The sequence below is a fragment of the Zingiber officinale genome, chromosome 3A (genome assembly GCF_018446385.1).
Source record: "Zingiber officinale cultivar Zhangliang chromosome 3A, Zo_v1.1, whole genome shotgun sequence".
Taxonomy (NCBI): domain Eukaryota; kingdom Viridiplantae; phylum Streptophyta; class Magnoliopsida; order Zingiberales; family Zingiberaceae; genus Zingiber; species Zingiber officinale.
This window is the reverse complement of record NC_055990.1, coordinates 46,763,419-46,784,883: the sequence shown is the minus strand read 5'-3', so window position 1 is coordinate 46,784,883 and position 21,465 is coordinate 46,763,419. Positions and strand designations below refer to the sequence as shown.

At 38.8% G+C, this 21,465-nt stretch overlaps 1 long non-coding RNA gene across 1 annotated transcript; it reads right to left on the bottom strand.

Annotated features, from left to right (window-relative positions):
* Nucleotides 1-10,100: 10,100 nt before the first annotated feature.
* LOC122053709 lies at nt 10,101-11,570 on the bottom strand. The gene is made up of 3 exons (XR_006132315.1): nt 11,498-11,570; nt 10,765-10,854; nt 10,101-10,272 (listed from the first exon to the last, which is right to left on the bottom strand). It is a non-coding gene; the product is annotated as an uncharacterized LOC122053709 (long non-coding RNA).
* Nucleotides 11,571-21,465: the final 9,895 nt, after the last annotated feature.

Here is a 21,465-nt window from a genome sequence, read left to right as displayed (position 1 = left end):
TTACCATCATGAATTTTCATGTCCTAAAACCCCCCAACAGAATGGGATTGTAGAAAGAAAAAATAGAACCTTACTTGAAGCCTCTAGAACAATGTTAAATGAGTATAACCTACCTAAATACCTTTGGGCAGAAGCTGTCAGTACAGCCTGCTATGTACAGAACAGAACAACAATAAATAAAACCCATAACAAAACCTTCTTCGAAATGTTTTATAATAAACAACCCAATATAAAATATTTTAAAGTGTTTGGGTGCCCAGTTTTCATCTTAAATACAAGAGAACACTTAGGAAAATTCTCCTCTAAAATTGAAAATGGAATCTTTGTAGGATACTCCCTAAATAGTAGAGGCTATAGAATTTACAATAAGGTTACCTTAAAAATTGAAGAAACTACTAATGTAAAATTTGAAGAAACTAAACAAAACTTAGAACTTACACAACCACCTGAATTTGTTCCAGAAACCAACCAAACTCTAAGTCATGAAGAAGAGGAACAACATCAAGAAAATGAACCCCCTAGAACCATAAGAGTGAATCCCAACCATCCAACCAATCAAATAATTGGTGACCCAGACCTAAGTGTTCAAACCAGATCATCTTTTAGGAACTTGAGTCAAATCTCTTTGATTTCAAAGATAGAACCCAAAACTATAGATGAATCCCTACTAGACCCAGACTGGATTATAGCCATGCAAGAAGAACTAGCCCAATTTGAGCGTAATGAAGTTTGGGACCTAATACCACCACCTAAGAACAAGAAAATAATAGAAACAAAATGGGTATTTAGAAACAAATTAAGTGAAACCGGGGAAATCACTAGAAATAAGGCTAGGCTAGTTGCCAAAGGGTTTAGTCAGGTTGAAGGACTTGACTATGATGAAACCTATGCCCCAGTAGCCAGATTAGAATCCATTAGAATGTTACTAAGTTATGCAGCCCATAAGGGGTTCAAACTATACCAAATGGATGTTAAGTCTGTCTTTCTTAATGGACTAATAAAAGAAGAAGTTTATGTAGGTCAATCTCCTGGATTTGAAAGTCTAGAACACCCTGATTATGTATTTAAGTTAAAGAAAACATTATATGGACTTAAACAAGCACCCAGGGCATGGTATGAAAGGCTAACATCCTACTTAACATCTAAAGGATTCAAACAAGGTCAAATTGACCCAACCTTGTTTGTTAAATCATTGAATTCAAACATATTTATTGCACAAATTTATGTAGATGATATAATATTTGGTTCAACAAATTCAGATTTTTTTAGAGGAATTTATTAATCTAATGGAAAAAGAATTTGAAATGAGCCTAGTAGGAAAATTAACTTATTTCTTAGGATTACAAATCAAACAAACAAATGAGGGAAATTACATTTATCAACACAAATACACTAAAGAATTACTTAAAAAATTCGGAATGGAAAATACAAAAGAAATAAAAACACCTATGGCAGTGAACACAATCTTAGATAATGACCCAAATGGAAAATCAGTTGACCTAAAATATTATAGGAGTGCAATAGGTAGCCTACTATACGTAAGCCGACTTGATATTTTATTTGCAGTTAGTATGTGTGCTAGATACCAAACTTGTGCTAAGGAATCCCACTTGACACAAGTTAAAAGAATTTTTAGATATCTTAAAGGAACAACAAATGTAGGAATTTGGTATCCTAGAACCAATAATTTTGAACTAATAGGGTATTCTGACTCAGATTATGCTGGATGTAAATTAGACCGTAAGAGCACAAGTGGAGGATGCCAATTATTAGGTTCATCACTTGTTAGCTGGTTTAGTAGAAAGCAACATTGTGTTGCTCTATCTACAACTGAGTCAGAATACATAGCTATAGGTGAATGTGTTGCACAATTACTATGGATGATGCATACTCTAAAAGATTTCAACTTAAATATTACAAATGTAAAAGTATTAATTGACAATATAAGTTCAATTAACTTAACCAAGAACCCTGTGCATCTTTCAAGAACCAAACATATTGAAGTTAGGCACCACTTTATCAGGGATCATGTTACTAAAGGTGATATTGAACTCAAATACATTGAGTCCAAATCAAATTTAGCTGACATTTTCACAAAACCACTCCCTGAAAGTGAGTTTAGCAACTTACGCCGAAAATTAGGAATGTGCATAATAGATTAGGAATTTTAAATTTCAAAATTGTTTTCAAAAATCACTCTTTCAAATTATAAGTCAAATTTGTTTGTTTTCAAAACCTTCCATTTTTAGACTTTCAAAAACAGTTTTGGCCTTAGACTAGCTTGGAATCCATAGAAAGCATGCACCCATAGGACTAGTTTTTGAGCATCTCACCAACACTTTAGGTTTACCTTGCGTGTGTTTGACAAACATAGAAAGAGGTGAGATGCATAGGCCAACTGTCTGGACTTAAGATGCTTATCTCAGTGCATCAGCATAAGTCTGGACGTTAAATACAAATCAGACAGTAATCAGATTAAGTTCATCAGTCAAGTCAAACACTGACTGCTTATAATCAACTTAATCTGACTAACCAAGTGAAAACTACTATTTTCTGATAGTTAGTTAGTAACTAATTGGTTAGACAGCTGTTTAAATTTTAGTATCAAGTTCAGGGGGAGAAATTAATTAAAATGTTATGTGTTTGAAAAATGCCTTTTAAAACTAACTTGTGGTTGAACATCAGTTTACAAAGAGTTAAAATTTAACTAAGTATTTGAAAAACTTGGAAGTTTAATCCCACCTAATTTTCACACCTGATTTTAAAAGTTAACTATTGAAAATTAAACTTTCCAAATTTCGCTTTTATCAAATTAGCCTTAATTTTTTCAAATTTAGCTTGATTAACTTTGAAAATTGTCTTCTTGAACCAAACTCAGATTTTTACAGTAACTCTACACTATGATTGTTCACCCTTGTGTTTTTTTGATGAATGCTAAAGGGGGAGGGTTAGGTGGTTAAGTAGAACAACTAAATGCCAACTTGAAAAACTAACTTAAAACCTTAAAAATCTCGAAAATCATGCTTGATTTCTGTATATATTTATCACTAACTTAACCAGGTTGTCATTCCATCAAAAAGGGGGAGATTGTTGGTGCAGTTAGCACTAACGGTCTAACTCTGGTTTTGATGAATGACAAATCAGGTTAAGTTAGGTTCGTTGTTATCTAACACTCTGATCGAGTGTGTAGGATAAGTCCAGCTAGGTCGACGGGCTGACCGGATAGCTGGCGAGAAGTCCAAGCGGGTCGACGGGCTGACTGGACGCTTGGCGAGAAGTCCAGCTAGGTCGACGGACTGACTGGATAGCTGGCGAGAAGTCCAGACGGGTCGACGGGCTGACCGGATGTCTGGCAGGTAAGTAAGGTAAGTCACTGGAGGGGAGTGACTGTGAGGACGCGTTCCCGGGAAGGGGACATTAGGCGTCGATCCGGCTTAGATCCATTTCGGATGTCTAAGTCGAGATCGTGACTAGATTCCGGTCTCGGAAAGACGGAATCTAAGTCATACTCTTTTTATCCATCTGTTGAACTTTAACTGTGCTAACAATCTGTCTTACAGGATGTATATTTGTCTCGGACTAACTTTGTTTTGCAGGAAAAGGGAGTTTTCTGGAACAAGGTGGTCCGGGCGCCCGGAGGGGATCCGGGCGCCCGGAAGGGATCCGGGCGCCCGGAAGGCGAATTCTATCCAGCCAAGTCGTCGCCACGTGGAGCATCTCGGTTTAAGCAGTTACGTCACATTCCAGGCGCCCGGAAGGAATCCAGGCGCCCGGAACAGGATATAAAAGAAGCCCCAGGCAGGAGCTTCAGGATCAATCAATTAAGCTGAGGACTCTTCTACTGCTAGTCTTGCTGCTCGACGTTCAGTGCGACGCCAACAAAGCTCCGACACTACGCTCCGTTCTTTTCCCTTTTTGTCGGTATTTGTTTTCAGTTTTCATTAGCATTCCCTGTACGGTTCTTTTGTAATCATCATTTCGAATTGCTAGTGATTGCCCAACGAAAGTGGTCAAGGACCACGGGCCTTCGAGTAGGAGTCGTCACAGGCTCCGAACGAAGTAAAACCATTGTGTCTATTTTACTTTTCCGCTGCGCTTATACTCGATATTTTTGAATCGATATTCCCCCCCCCCCCCCCTTATCGAATCTAACGGTCCTACGGAATGATTTGACTGAAAATATTATGAATTTATTTACAAATGAGGATGTTGGATCAAAAACTACTGCAATAAATAATTGATGATTCTGATGAAAAGTAAGTTGATTAAACTGTTAGAGTTTGTTAATTAAAGGTTTTTTAAAATCTTTTAGATTTTAATTTTTTTATTTCATATATTATTTCAGGTTTTGACTCGGTAAAAGAAACAGAAGTAAGACGATGGAGAAGTGGAGCTTGAAACTTAAAAGTTATTTTGTGAAGCTTGAAGACTTTTTTATTTTGTATTGATAATTTGATATCATAAATTTTCATTATGTAATATTTATTTTGAGAAGGATTTGAATTTTCTAAACAATTATCAATTTCCCTAGCATTATTGATTACTTTTACTTGTACCATTTTGTTACAGTTCTGCACTTTGGGCTAGTATAGAAACTGTAGTTTTTTTAATCTGCGGTTTTTTGAGATGCTTGAGATGCATCTCAACTTCTGCACTTCTTTGAATATGCAGATTCAAAGATGATAGGGCCAGTTCGGAAACTGTAGTTTTTTGAATCTGTAGTTTTTTGAGATGCTTTAGATGCATCTCAACTACTGCACTTTTTTAAATCTGCAGTTCTGTACTGGTCCTATAATCTTTGTCAAATTCTTTTTCCTTAACAATTCAATAGGGGTTCATGGCTGGTCTAGGCTGGATCAAGAAATTCTTATTTGGGATGTAATACCATTTAGTATTATAATGGTAAGAGCCTCCCCTTAGGTTGCCTCTGATTAGAGATTCCCATAAAATTTGGAACAAAATAGTTTCAAGAATCTAAGTTGATACATGGGGCATTCGGACTTCTTGAATCTCTGTAGTTTTTTGTTTTTATTTTTTTCGATGATGCATATCTTGAGAGTTGCATACTTGCATTCCTACACATAACACAATAAACACATTATACAACAGCAAAGTCACAGCTCACAAGTGTTTACACAATTAAACATTTAAACTCTTATATTTAAATATTTAAATATATGAAATGATGAAATATAATTATCATATTTAGTGGTTTGTTATTATGGGTTTAAAACTTTAAATTAAAATATTATTATGTGCTTTGAACCTATATTTCATTATTTTATTAAAAAATAAAAGAATAATTTAAAAAAATCAAATCGGGTTGGCGGGTTGCCGGGTTGGAATGGGTTGGATCAGGTTCAGGTTCGGGTTCGGGTTCATAGGTTTCGGGTTAGAGTCGGGTTCGGGTCAGGTTCGAGTTGAGTATTTTTTTTCAAAAACTGGTTTTCAACCCGACCCGAACCCACCCAACCCACCCGAATTGACACCCCTACACTCATATAACGATCCATGATACTTTCTCATGGCGAGTCATTCAGTATACATTCTCCAATGCATACCCATGTGTCAACTTGATATCTAATATCCATGACTTGTGAGATCAAGTCATCGAGTTCACCTACATGCTAGTCTCATCGCATTAACATTGTCCCTGAATGCTAATACTTGACTAGGAATGATTAAGAATAGTGTTCTCTGTAAGAGGATCGGTGGCCGGCTTGAAGGGGGGTTGGATAGACGGCGCCTCCAAATCGATCGCTTCCTACGTATTCGTTAGTTGCACAGCGGAATAATACAAAACTAAAATACAAATACAAAAGCTAAAGATAAAGAAAGGAAACGCAAACCGCTAACACGTTCGTTTACGTGGTTCGGAGATAACTTGCTCCTACTCCACGGCTGTCCGTAAGGTGGACGATCCCTCAATCCTTCGGTGGATTAGTCCCCGAAAACTCTGGCTAGCACAATCCTCCTTGTCGGTAGAGAAATCTCGCCACAACTCGATCAAGAGCACTTGGATTGCTAGAGCACTAGATGACTACTAATTAGGCTTTAACCAAGTCTAATTTCGTCACCTTGGTCGGTCATCCCAAGCTCCTTCTTATAGAGCTTGGAAGAAATCAGCAAGCTGATTTGCCCATTACCAGTCGACTGGTCCTTGCACGAGTCGACTGGTGCCAGCCCAACGGTACTCCAACGGCTCTACCAGTCGACTGCTATAGTAACTGCTACAGTGTCGTTGGCTGCTATAGTTGACTGCTACAGTCCCCCCCCCCCCGGTTGACTGCTACAGTGGCCATCGGGATTTTTCCCCGAGTACAATCTCTCATGCACTCGTACCCTCACGACTCACTTGACTCTTCTTTGCAGCCTTGACGTCTTGCCTTCAAGCCTACTTCCTTTGGCTCTCGTCTCTCGAATGCATCCAAGCCCGCGGCTCGTCCCTTAATGCCATCTTTCGCGTATGCCTCGAAGTCGTTTCCCTCGGCCCTTGTCCTTGTTGCCTTGTCTATGGTCCCTCGGATGCTCCATCCTTCACCGGACCCGAAGCCATCAAACTGAGTCATATATGTACCCTGCAAACCTGAACACTCACATACACATATCAAATAACAAGGGTAAACCTAACTTAAACCCTTTGCCCAAACACCAAAACACATGGTCACACGGACCATTGGGATTGCTCCAATAATCTCCTCCTTTTTGATGTTTAGCAATACGTTTAAGTTAGGGAAAACATATAGCAAATAAACATGCTAAAAAGAAACAATGGACTTACGTTGCCAAGGCTACACACTTGGACTTACACCACCGAAACAAAATGCAACATGCATTGGAACCTCTCCCAAGACTCCCCCTACACCTAAGCCTCCAATGAGTTAGGATTTTGTCACAGGGATTTTTAAGAACCTATCACAAGGTTCCCCCTACGCAAAGACACTTAAGGTTTTCCCAACCAAACCTTACTTCTCCCCCTTTGCCTAACATCTAAAAAGCTCTCCAACAATATCTCAATTGTTGAACACTTGTCATCCAAACTGACCCTAAACTCATGTATTTATCTTCCATAGATCTCATACATCTAAATGAGTTGACACGATCAAAAACAGGGCTAAAAAATACTATTAGGCTGGTATCAGTCGACTGCCCCTTGGTACCAGTCAACTGCCCCTATTGAAATCAACACACAGAAGCATTCTGTGTTCGAAATCTACTATTACCAGTCGACTGGTATCGGCACCAGTCGACTGGTATCGACAAAATAAGCTTACAGAGACATTCTGTGCTCAAAAATACTGTTACCATTCGACTGGTATATGTACCAGTCGACTGGTATATGTACCAGTCGATTGGTACCCTATTTCTGAAAAAATCAACCTTTTCTGACAAACTTCATAAATGTACCAGAAATTCCACAGACCTCCAAAAATTTCCAAATTTTATGGAAAGGTCTATTTTACTAGTGTCTACTTAGAAAACATACATTACAAAATGTATCTATCATCAATCCTAAAATTGACATAAAATTCAAAATTAGCTAAATGGTTCAATTGAACCTTGACCTAAAGTCCTAGTTTTGGCTTCCTCTTGATGTATTTGCCCATAACAACCCATAATGCATCCCTAGCATTGGTTTATATGGCATCTATACATCCAAAACTAATTATCATGCTATATAGCCCTAATGTCATATTTCTAGGCATGAAACACAACCCAATTGTGTCAATTCCCTGAGGTTGAGACTCAAATCCGTCTGCAAACCTTTTGGCACATTTCATGACTCATCTAGAATCCCAAGTAGTACCCACTTGAGATCCATTGTCCATGAGTTCCAAATTGACTCTTTAAGTTCCCCATAGAGCTCTTAACCTTAGTCACCTCTCTAGGTGACTCATCCACAATGGCTAGGCCACATCGGTGCACCTCCGGTGACACTTGGCCTACAAACCTAACTTTCTTAACCTTAGATACCTTGTCCTTGGTTAATTTTTCCTTACCTTTAAATGACTTTCCTTTGCCATTTATTGGTTTCTCCTTGCTATAGTCATATGCAATCCTAGCATAAGACTTTCCCTTAGCATTGGAAACCCTAGATCGGTATCTTAGACCCGATCTATCATTGTTGGATCTTTGACTACCAAACACCATACCTAAACCCTTAGATCCAACATTGAATTTTTATAGGGTTTTCTCCAACTTATCAAGCTTTGCTTTCAAAGCTTGATTTTCCCTTTCTAGGTTCCTAAACCTAGAGTCAACATGTCCACCATGGACATTCCTAGACCTACCCTTTCTAGGCATATGTCTCCCCTTCTTGGGATTAATTGATAGGACCTTTACTATTGACTAGAGGGGGGTGAATAGCCTTTCTTCGATTTTGCCTACAATCTTGTTAGCGGAAGCAAATAGAAATAAAGAAAATACAAGAAAACAAGATAACAATGCTAACTCCTTGGTTTACTTGGTCTCCACCTTCTTAAGGTGACTAATCCAAGGCACACACCCACACAATCAAGCTCCACTATAAACTTCTCCTTCTCGAATCACAATCGAAGGTGGAGAAACCCTTGCACAATTTCCTCTTCCTCTTTACAAAAATGAAGATTAGAATCAAAAGGAAGAGAGTGAATATCTGTAGACTTGAAGATCACTTGATGAGCACTTTTTCCAATTTTTGAACAATGGTCTTTCTTCAAGCTCTGACAGTAGCTTTTATAGTTTTCCCGACATTAGTCGACTGGTATACATATCAGTCGACTGATGGGCTTCAACGGTACTAATGATTTGATGAGATTTTGAGCCGCCACTTCATAACGGTCATCTACCAGTCGACTGGTACTAGCATCAGTCGACTGGTGCTTGACTCCAATCTGTCTGCCGACCTTCTGTCCATTCTGTATCTTGGTATCAGTCGACTGGTACCTTATATCTTTGAAATTTATAGTAAACGTCCAGTTTAAGATATACATTATTTTACACACTTGAAATACTTCCTTAGCTTAGACTTCATGTCTCCAAGAACCTTCCCTCAGCCTTGCACCCTTAGGATGCTTCCGTCCCCATGACTTCTCATCCTTGCGGTTGCCTTCAAGGGCTACCTTTGGCTTTGTCATGCTAAGTCTCTATCTTGCCAATAGATCACACTTCCAGAACTTTCCTTGCCAAGTCTTCATACTTGGTCTTCTCTTCATATCTGCTCACTCAATACTTATGTTAGATCACAAATAATGCCCAACTTAAACTAATTTAATCAAACATCAACAATGAGTAATGTCATGAGCAAGATTGCTCCAACAATCTCCCCCTTTTTGATGTTTGGCAAAAATTTATTTAAGTTAGGCCTTCAAATATACCATAACTATAAGGCATGATAATATCCACGAAGCATATAACATGAAGCATGAATGAAGCATAAGCATACAAGGTATCTACATATAACATAAGACATGAATGAAACATAAGCATACAAAATATCTAACTTAAACCATCCAGGTCTTCCCCTTTTTGACACACAACAAAAACATGATAAAGGAGTATGCTAACAGCTCCCCCTGAATCCAGGATATCCTCTAAGAGCAAGAGATAGATGGGGACACATGACAGAGAATAAAAGAAGACACAGTCGGGCATAGAGGACACTACAAGAAAAAAGCTAATAGACAACGCTTTTAAAGCGTTGTCTTTGTGCCTGAAAAAGCGTTGTTAAAGGCACTGTTGTTAAAAGTCTGCTCAACGACAACGCTTTTAAAGTGTTGTCGTTTGTAGCAAAGACAACGCTTTAAAAGCGTTGTGTATTTTTTGCAAAAATATCATCTTTACAACGCTTTAAAAGCGTTGTTGTTTTTGGCAAAGACAACACTTGTGCAACGCTTTAAAAGCGTTGTCTTTTTAAAATAAAATTTTTAAAAAAATCTATTTACAAAATCATTTTTTTATATTTACAAAACTATTAATTTTCTTTTACCATGTCTAGATTTGAATTTGACATATAAAATAACAATAATTAGCTCAACTAATGATTTCAAACTCGTACCAAAACAATAGAATTCAATTACAAAGTATTAGTATTTACAGGAGAATTCAACTATACACAAAGACTAAATAGTTCTGTTTCAAAGTAGATAGTGACATTCGAATTTAAAACAAAAAAAAGCACAAAATAGCTAGTCGGCCTCGAAGACAACGATCTGCATGCTTACTTCTACTAGATATACTGATCAAAAAGGATTGTTGGCTTGAGACTTGGACAAAACACCTACCACTGTGTATCTGCCACAGAAAATAATACCATCAGTATTATGCAAAAGAAATTTTCACTCTTAAAGTTGAAAACAAATGTCACAGTTCACACCATACAGCAATGAAAAAATTTGGATTGAGAAAGACAGAAGAAAGAAATGGATCTTTGGCAGGTAAATTAGTGCGCAAGAAAAAAGGCAACCAAAGCCACACATGATTCTATACATAGAACCTAGAATGATATCTTGGATTGGTTTTATATTTTATTAGCTACATTTCTTTAACAGACATATTAATACTATAAATCACATAGATATATTCTTCTCGCATTACTGAAATTCTTTCTCATTGTCAAATGTTTGACAAGATAATAAGTAGTCCTCGTCTATTGAAAAAGCAATAATAAGATACATCTACAGATTATATTATTTAAAAATAATGAACATCCCCTTCAATCAGTAACACAACACTTACAACCAGTAACACAACACTACATAAGCTAGCAGAAACAAGGAAAATTACCAGCAATAAGAGTGCGATATTTGCTGGTAGATCCACCACAGTCCCCTGTCACAAACTTTGTAGGATTGCACTTTTGATTGGAATTGGACACTGAAACAGTAGAATTCATCCATGTTTACACTCGGAAAATAAAAAAGAAAGATATAATCATGATGTTAATCCTAATTCTTCTTTGTATCACGGACTCACGATCAAAATTTGATCTTAGTTCTTAGTTATTACAACAAATTTGCTGCAAATGGTTAAATAAAGCATGAACAACTATCAATTGAAATTGCTGAATCAAAATGGAGACATCAGTTCCCACGACCTCAAGTATGTAGTTTTCTGCCTGGAAAGGTTATTGAAGCAAATAAACACCTCTGCTTAGTGCATAGCAAATGCTTATTGAAGGCATTTTGGCAATCACAGAAGTTGAGATGGGAGAAGATTGATTAACAATGCAAAGTCTGATCAGCAAAAGCTATTAGTAGAATTGTAAAATACTGACATGCATACGCACACACACAAACATGTTTTGGAGCAAGTATAATCCATGATTTTTTTTTGTTCCTTTTTGTTTATACTTAAAGACTTTCCTCGGCTCCTGAACAGATGATGACTAAAAGTGAGCCAAATAGAAATTAAAATGCAAATTTAAAGCAATCAGATGCGAGAACAGAAGAAGGATCATGCGAGAACAGAAGAAGGTTCATATTGTAGAGAAAATGGAGAGAAGAGAAGAAAGAACCACCTCGTTTTTGAGCCCAAGAAGGTTCATATTGTAGAGAAAATGGCTCCAACCTCACCTTCTGTTTTTGAGCTCATACCCACCGTTTGGTTTCTAGGGTTCCATGAAAGCCCCAAATTTCCATTCTCTACCAAGAAAGCTGGTAACGATCTAGAGCCAAAATCTTCAGTCGAAGAGCTTGACAATAGGGTTCTCGAGCTTGGATTTGGAGGAAGCCAGCTACCGATCATCCCGCTTTCATTTTCCATCTCAACCATTATCTATTCAGCTTTCTTCCTGATTCAGCTGAAAATGGGGCGACGAGGAGGTACTGCACGACCACCTGTTGGAGGTCGAACTGGGGCTTCTTGGGCTTGAGAAAGAGGACGATGACGAGAGCGACGACGATGGCGAGGAGGGCGAGGAAGGTGAGGAGTAGGAAGAGGCAACAGCAACAACCCTTGAAGGAGGCGGCGGAGGAAGAGGAGGAAGGGGTGGCGATGGGCGTGCCGAGGTAGTGGCGCTGCCTCCGAGTGTCGGGCGGAGGGTGTGGGCGCTGGTGGTGGCCGCCGTTGGGAAGGTTGTTGGGCGTCGTCATCGCCGGCGAAATCCACCACCGCACTTCCCGATTCCTGAGAGGGGTCTGTGCGGCAGTGAAGAGAAGAAAGAGCTGCTGGCTGGTGGTGAGGAAGAAGAGACGGCTGGTGGTGGGAGGTCGCGTGCCCTAGCCGCGCGAGAGGAGATGTCGCGAACAGAAAGGAAACACCAGCACTGTGTCGTCGCATAGGTAAAAGAAACGAAGTTTTCTCCTCCTTTAATCTGGGTCGTCCATATTGTGATGAAGATGGATGAAGATTCAACCGTCAGATCTTGAGATAAGCGGTCTAGATCACTTAAGATTGAGATGATAACTTGATAGTAGACAACGCTTTTTAAAAAGCGTTGTCGTAGACACTAAAAAAAAGCCTAATAGACAACGCTTTTTACGAAGCGTTGTCTTTGACCCATAAAAATCACTAATAGACAACGGTTTTTAGAAAAGCGTTGTCTATTAATAAGAAAACAATGAAATAGACAACACTTTTCACTAAAAGCGTTGTTAAAAAAAATAGACAACGCTTTTTATAAAAAGCGTTGTCGTTTAAGTGTTGTAGAATCCCAATTTTCTTGTAGTGGGAACTCACAAAACAACAATAGAGAAATAGAGAAGCATCAGCAAATAATAAGCGCTAGTCACAAAATGTCATAACAGTATACACCCATCATAGTCAGAAAACCAAGTGTTCGAGATAAACAAAAGATATCGTTATCAAAACCAAAACATATCTCGACACAAACTAAACACCCAGAAGCAGCATCCTAGTGATCATCACCGCAAGGAGGAGGGGGAGGAGCCTGGTATGTCAGATCCCAGCGCTGCAGCATCGCATACACCTCTGTCTGACGCTGCTGAGAAGCAGTCCAATCCTGCCGGAACCCACGAAACTCCTGAAACCCCTGGCTTACTGTCTCCTCCAGCTAAGTCAATCGAGCCTCGATAGTCATAGGAGCTGGATCCGGCGCCAGTGCAGGAGCAGGTACGTCCACCTCCTCCTCATCGTCAGAATCATCCGCCGCCTGAGCACGCCATACCATCACCCCCTGGCGTCTCTCAATCCCTGCAAGGGATAGCTGGCGGGCCCCGACCTAATCATAGTCCTTAGATAATTGATGATGTTGACCCCTCATGACATCTATATGTCGTGATGCAAAGAAAGAAGTCAGGAGGTGGCAGTAAGACATGTACAACTTCTCATGGATAGGACTAGAGAAGTGTAAGATGGACTTAAAGACCTGAAGGGAAATGTCGATGTCGAGCCGGTGCTCCAAAGCATACATCATGACCAGATGGGGTAGCCGAATCTTGGCTTGCCCCCTAGTGACTATGGGTAAAATACACGCAACAACAATCTTATAAAGAATGTAACTGCGGGCAGACATGAGTGTGGCATCGAAGATACGTCGCAGAGGAGCTCGGGGGGCATTGAAGTAATACTGATGTATCACTTCAACCGACAAATGAGAGAATGAATCAGTGAAGGGCTCAACAACCTTAGGAAAACAAGTAAAGGAGCTATCAGAAGCCCGACACTCTAAGAAAGATCGGAGAATGCTGGGAGAGAACTCAATGTCGACACCACCTACACGAGACACCCATGCACGACCTCTGCTAGCACTAAGATGCAGATTTGTGTAGAATTCCTTACACAAATCCAGATTTACCATATGCATGCAATGCACTAACTTATCCAACCCAAAGTATAGAATAGTATCCATGATATCTGGCACAATCTCAGTAAAATAGGTCTGATTTAGATATCGACAGGGCATCATAGCGAAATTAGTATTCGCAAACCGTTGTCGTGCGACTTCGGAGCGAAATCGATCCACTGAGGGAACGGGAGCGGACTGCCGGGAGGTCCCCTCACCAGCCCTGCGTTTTTGCCTAACCCTAAATGTAGAAATGCAATGCACATGATCCAAATGCAGCCCCAAATGAAAAGAAGACAAGAACACAGCAGGAACAGACATAGAACAACAAAATATTAGGGTTTAGATCACAACTGAACTTGAGGAAAACGTGTAAGAGGGATTACCTTCGTTCCATAGCTGAGAAGTAGTCGTGGTGAGCAAAGGGGAAGAGGACTAGCGTTGAGAGACAGCAGGAGAAACAAACCGGGCAAAGAGGGAAGATAAGGGTAGATCGAGGAAGAAGATAAGGTTTAGGAGGCCGGAGAAGACAGGAGATGTCGACGAGCCGCTCTGGAACACAAGCAACAGCAGGCGGCGGAAGGAACTAGGGTTTCCATCGAGCCGCCTGCCGCGCGGAAAGTTATAAAGATTCGAGGATCAGTTGACTGATGTACATATCAGTCGACTGGTACCTAAAACAGAAACATACAGAATCATTCTGTTTGAAAATTTTATTGTTACTAGTCGACTGGTATCTGCATCAGTCGACTGATACCAATATTTGCTCAATTCTGACTCGAATTTCAGAAACTCGTTGATAATTCTACAGACCTCAAAAAAAACTCAAATTTTGTGGAGAAGTCTATTTGAATCATGTCTACTTGGAAAAAATATACATAAAAATATGTTTATCACGGATCCCAAGATTGACACAAACTTCAAAATTAGTTAGATTATGTAGTATATCCTTGAGTGAAAGTCCCAATTAGGACTTTCCTATAGTTGTTATACCTATGTTAGAGCAAGGTTCCCTTCTTGCATGTGGTTATATAGTATTTTGCCATGTCAGCGCGAATTGCATACAATAGGGTATGATACTTGTATCTTTTAAGGAAATATCCAATCATGTTCAAAGGGATATGTACACATTAATTTTGCACAAGCCTTCCCAATGATTGGTCCAATTAAGGATCAATGTGACTAGATGTCATATTGGCTGAACATCATGCATCATAACTAACATGATGAACCAAATGCATCTTCCTAATATCTCACATGATGTCTAAATACAAGCAAGTCATCCTAGGTCTTTGTGAGATACATTCAAGTATGTATTTAGCTTTTAAATTTATGGGATCATGAAAAGCTAAATCTATTATTATTCTACAAGGCACAGACCAAGCTCTCTTCTGATAGAGATAAATTCTGCTTCGGGTAAAGGTTTGGTAAAAATATCTGCAAGATTAGATTTGGATTCAACATAAAGTAGTTCAATGTCGCCTCTTGCCACATGATCTCTAATGAAGTGGTGTTTTACCTCAATGTGCTTTGTCCTAGAGTGATGTACAGGATTTTTGGTTAAATTAATGGTGTTCACATTATCACATAAGACCTTGACCTTGGAATAATGTAGCTCATAATCCTCCAAGGTATGCATCATCCAAAGCAATTGGGCTACACAGCCACCCATTGCCACATACTCGGCCTCGGTTGTGGACAATGCCACACAAGGTTGTTTTCGACTAGTCCAACTTACAAGAGAAGGTCCAAGAAATTGACATCCACCACTAGTACTCTTTCTGTCCAATTTGCAACCCGCATAATCAGAATCGGTATACCCAATTAAGTCAAAATTTCTAGTTCTAGGGTACCAAAGCCCCACATTAAGAGTGCTCTTGATGTATCTCAAAATTCTTTTTACCGCTACTAAATGTGACTCTTTAGCACATGATTGGTATCTTGCACACATTCCTACCGCGAATAATATATCCGGTCTACTAGCGGTTAGGTATAGCAAACTACCAATCATGCTCCTATATTGCTTTGAGTCGACTAATTTTCCCTCTTGATCACTATCTATCTTGGTGTTTGTCCCCATAGGGGTAGTTGCTCCTTTAGCATTTTCCAACCCAAATTTCTTGATGAGTTCTTTAGCGAATTTAGATTGGTAAACATAGGTTCCCTCATTAATTTGTTTTACTTGTAATCCCAAAAAAAAAACTCAATTCTCCAACTAGACTCATTTCAAACTCACTTTCCATGTGTTTACTAAAATCATGAAGAAGGTCATTATTTGTTGAGCCAAAAATGATGTCATCAACATAGACTTGGGCAACGAAAATGTCTCCATCTTTAGACATTAAAAACAATGTTGGATCAATTGTTCCTCTTCTAAAGCCCTTGGAAATTAGAAAGGATGAAAGTCTTTCATACCAAGCCCGGGTGCTTGTTTTAACCCATATAATACTTTCTTAAGCTTATAAACATGGTTTGGGCAATCTATACTTTCAAATCCAGGTGGTTGTTCTACATAAACTTCTTCCTTAATGAACCCATTTAAGAAAGTCGATTTCACATCCATTTGATGAAGTTTAAAACTCATGTAAGCGGCATATCCTAATAATATTCGGATGGACTCTAATCGGGCTACCGGAGCATATGTTTCATCATAATCAAGTCCTTCTACTTGATTGAAACCCCTAGCTACCAACCTAGCCTTATTTCTAGTGACTCTCCCTTGATCATCCAACTTGTTTCTAAAAACCCATTTTGTTGTGACGATTGTACTATCATTAGGTCTTGGAACCAACTCCCACACATCACTCCTTTTAAATTGGTTCAACTCTTCTTGCATTGCTAAAATCCAATCCGTATCAAGTAAAGCATCATCAATTGTTTTTGGTTCAAGTTGTGATATTAGAGCAATTTGACTAGTATGATCCCTAAAGTAGGATCTAGTCCTTACCCCTTGTGCCACATCTCCAACTACTTGATTAATAGGATGATCTTGATGGTGCCTTAAGGTCCTTGAGATAATCGAATCATCATCTTTGGAAGGGTCATTGTTTACATTGTTTCTTTCATCATCCGAACCATCTCTTCCTCCCCCTTGATCAATACCCCCTAACTGTAGATTTTTCATTTCTTGAGTAATGGTTTAGTTATGTTCAATTATATCCTTGTCAATAGAGAACTTCCTAGGGTAAGTCTTAGTGGACTCATCAAACTCAACATTGGATGATTTCTCAACGGTTTTAGTTCTTTTGTTGTATACTCTATATCCTCTACTAGTAGATGAGTATCCAACTAGAATTCCCTCATTGGACTTGGCCTCAAACTTTCCTAAGTCATCTTTGATATTGAGAATATAAACCTTGCAACCAAAGACTTTAAAATAGTGAATTGTAGGGATTTTACCATTCCATAATTCAAAAGGTGTTTTCCCTAAAAACTTGTGAATCAAGACACGGTTTTGAATGTAACAAGCGGTATTAACCGCTTCGGCCCACAAATAGCTTGGTAAGGGGTATGCATTGAGCATGGTTCTAGCCGCCTCTTATAAAGCTCGATTTTTTCTCTCCACTACACCATTTTGTTGAGGTGTTCTTGGACAAGAGAATTCATGCTTGTAGCCATTTTCTAGACAAAACTTAGAAAAGTTCAAATTCTCAAACTCTCCATCATGATCACTCCTAATTCTATCAATTTTGAGGTTCTTTTCGTTTTCTACCCTCTTGGCAAATCCCATAATTGTTTATAAAGTTTCTCCCTTATGTTTCAAGAAATAAACCCAAGAATATCTAGAGTAATCATCTACTATCACCAAACAATATTTGTTACCTACCAAAGAAGGTGTTCTATGACAATCAAAAAGATCCAAATGTAATAATTCTAACGGTAATGAAGTGCTAGTTAAGGTTTTACCTTTGTGTGATGACCTTGATTGCCTACCCTCTTGGCATGCATCGCACAATTTGTCCTTGATGTACTTGATCTTTGGTAGTCCCTTTACTAGATCCATCTTGGCTATCTTGGCTATGTTTCTCATGTTGATATGTCCAAGTCTTCTATGCCATAACCATCCTTCCTCTTCTTTTGATATCAAACACTTAATAGGAGGATTAGAAGCATATGAAAGATCAATATAATAAAGATTTGCTTTTCTAAATCCTTTTAGCACAACATTCTCAAGATTTTTGTGCTTAACTAAACATTTATCAGGATGAAACTCCACATTATATCTGGTATCACATAATTGACTAACACTAAGCAAATTAAACCCCATACTTTTAACCAATAGGACTTTATGAATGGTAATTTTAGATGATACATCAATTGTACCTTTACCTATAATCTTGAGCTTTCCACTATTCCCAAATGATACCATTCCCTTCTTTATATGATTTATTGTAGAGAACTTGCTCACATCACCAACCATATGTCTTGAGCAACCGCTATCCACAATCCACATACTTGCATCCTTCTTCTCCTCTACCTAAGAAACATAAAACACACAGCTCTTTGGTACCCATGCACTAGATTCGGAAATATCATTCAAATATTTCTTAGGCACCCAAGCTTGTTTTACCTTCCCTTTAAGATTTTTCGTAACTTTGCTTCTAAGTGCATCATTTCTAGTACCATTGATTAGAGACATATATGCAACTTCCTTTTCCTTAGGTCTATACCCTATTCCGTCTTTGTTGTACACGACTCTTTGATCTCTAGTGATCATATCTAGATACTTAGATCCATTTGTGAATTTTTCTAAACATGCTCTTAATTCAATCACATCATTCTTCAATTTCTTATTTTCTTTCTTGAGCACATTTGACTCACTAGACATGCATGTATCAACTTTAATGGTCCTAAGTTTTTCCTTCAAGGTTTTTACCCTAGATTGTGATTTGACATAAGCATTTTTGAGGTGAGCAATAGTTTTATAGAGAAATTATACTTTGGGAGATTCTTTTACCTCATCATCATCACTTGGCGATGATTCCTCACTTGATGACTCTTCATTTGATGAATCCTCTTCACTTGACACTTCTTCTTGACTTGACTCTTCTTTGTCATCTTCAAAAGCCATAAATGTCATATGTCGAGTAACATGGCATAGCTCATCTTCATCCGATGAGTCAATGCTTGGTGTATCCCATGTAGCTTGGCCCACCATGGCTTCCTTCTTCTTTTTCTCCTTCTTCTTCTCCTTTTCTTCTTTCTTCTTTAATTCCGGGCAATTTGGCTTGATATGTCCTTTCTTATTACATCTATAACAAATGACATTAGGGTTAAAACTTGAACTTTGATTACTTTTACCTTTTGAGGGTTGGAACATTCTCTTCACATCCTTCCTTGTGAATTTCCTTGATCTTCCCATCATCTTCTTAACATAATGTGCCACTTCACTTGCCGACATTTCATCATCACTATCCGATGATTCTTGCTCGATTCGGATGATGAGGATTCCACCTTCTTTTCTTTCTTCTTTTTATTTTCCTTCTTTTCTACAACAAGAGTCATACCTTTCTCTTTTAAAACCACATTAGCTTGTTCATGTAGTTCAAACTCACAAAATAATTCATCAAGCTTAACTAAAGAAAGATCTCTAGAAACCTTATATGCATCAACCATTGATGCCCATAAGGTGGTTTTAGGAAAGGATTGGAGAACATACCTTACTAAGTCTCGATTGTCAATTTTCTCACCTATTACATGAAGTCCATTCACTATCTCCTTGAATCTACTGTACATTTGACTCACGGTCTCATTGGACTTCATAGTGAAAGTTTGAAGTTGCCTCAACAAGAGATCTCTCTTGGCTCTCCTTGATTCGCTTGATCCTTCATTTAACTCAATGAGTTTTTCCCAAAGCTCTTTGGCGTAGTTGAATGGTCCTACTTTGCTTAGTTGCTCCTTTGAGAGTCCACATTGTAGGGTTGTTGTAGCCTTTGCATTTTCTTGAGCCTTCTTTGCCATCTCTTTTGTCCAATCCTTGATTGAAAGAGGAGCTCCCGACCCATCCTTTGGCATCTTGAATCCATCTACAACACTAAACCAATTTTCAATGTCATTCATTAAATAATACTCCATCCTACCTTTCCAATGTGTAAAGTCGTTCCCATCGAAGAAGGGTGGCCTTGTGGTGCTATATCCCTCTTGAAATGCCATTTTGATGCTTCGGTTGACGGTGAGGTCTTCCGATGCGAACCTTGCTCTGATACCAATTGATAGGACCTTTACTATTGGCTAGAGGGGGGGGTGAATAGTCTTTCTTCGATTTTGCCTACAATCTTGTTAGTGGAAGCAAATAGAAATAAAGAAAATACAAGAGAACAATGCTAACTCCTTGGTTTACTTGGTCTCCACCTTCTTGAGGTGACTAATCCAAGGCACACACCCACACAATCAAGCTCCACTATAAACTTCTCCTTCTCGAATCACAATCGAAGGTGGAGAAACCCTTGCACAATTTCCTCTTCCTCTTTACAAAAATGAAGATTAGAATCAGAAGGAAGAGAGTGAATATCTGTAGAATTGAAGATCACTTGTTGAGCACTTTTTCCAGTTTTTGAACAGTGGTCTTTCTTCAAGCTCTGATAGTAGCTTTTATAGTTTTCCCGACATCAGTCGACTGGTATACATATCAATCGACTGATGGGCTTCAACGACACTAAAGATTTAATGAGATTTTGAGCCGCCACTTCATAACAGTCGTCTACCAGTCGACTGGTACTAGCATCAGTCGACTGGTGCTTGACTCCAATCTGTCTGTCGACCTTCTGTCCATTCTGTATCTTGGTATCAGTCGACTGGTGTGGGTACTAGTCGACTGGTACCTTATATCTTTGAAATTTACAACAAACGTCCAGTTTAAGATATACATTATTTTACACACTTGAAATACTTCCTTAGCTTAGACTTCATGCCTCCAAGCACCTTTCCTCAGCCTTGCGCCCTTAGGATGCTTCCATCTCCATGACTCCTCATCCTTGCGCGCGGTTGCCTTCAAGGGCTACCTTTGGCTTTGTCATGCTAAGTCTCTATCTTGCCAATAGATCGCACTTCCGGAACTTTCCTTGCCAAGTCTTCATACTTGGTCTTCTCTTCATATTTGCTCACTCAATACTTATGTTAGATCACAATTAATGCCCAACTTAAACTAATTTAATCAAACATCAACAATGAGTAATGTCTTGAGCAAGATTGCTCCAACATTAATGCCTTGAGCAAGATTGCTCCAACATTAATGCCTTGGGCCTCCTTAGGTCTACCATTTCTAGAGTTATCATGAATGAATACCTTAGGGTTTTGATCTACATTAACCCTACTTCTATCATGATATTTGAAACCAAAATTTTGCATGGACATATAATGAATAACATTATTTTTCCTAGCATGCAAGGAGGAATAAAATTTTGAATTGCATTTCAAATTAGGGTATACCTCCCTTACCCTTGAAGCTCCCCCTTGACTTGAGCTCTTCTTCTTTTTCTTCTCTTTCTCCCATTTCTTCAATTGCGCTAGCTTCTTGATCTCTTTCTTCCTTAGGCATTTGATGTGGTAGTGGCCCTTCTCTCCACACGTGAAGCATATAATACGCATTTTCCTTCTTTGGGCTTCTTCATTCCTACAACCCTTGTTAGTGTCTAAAATAATTTGATTGGGTTTAGGAGTTACCTTCTTCTTACCCAATGGACACCTACTCTTGTAGTGTCCCTTCTCATTACACCCGAAGCACACAATATGGTCCTTTGACT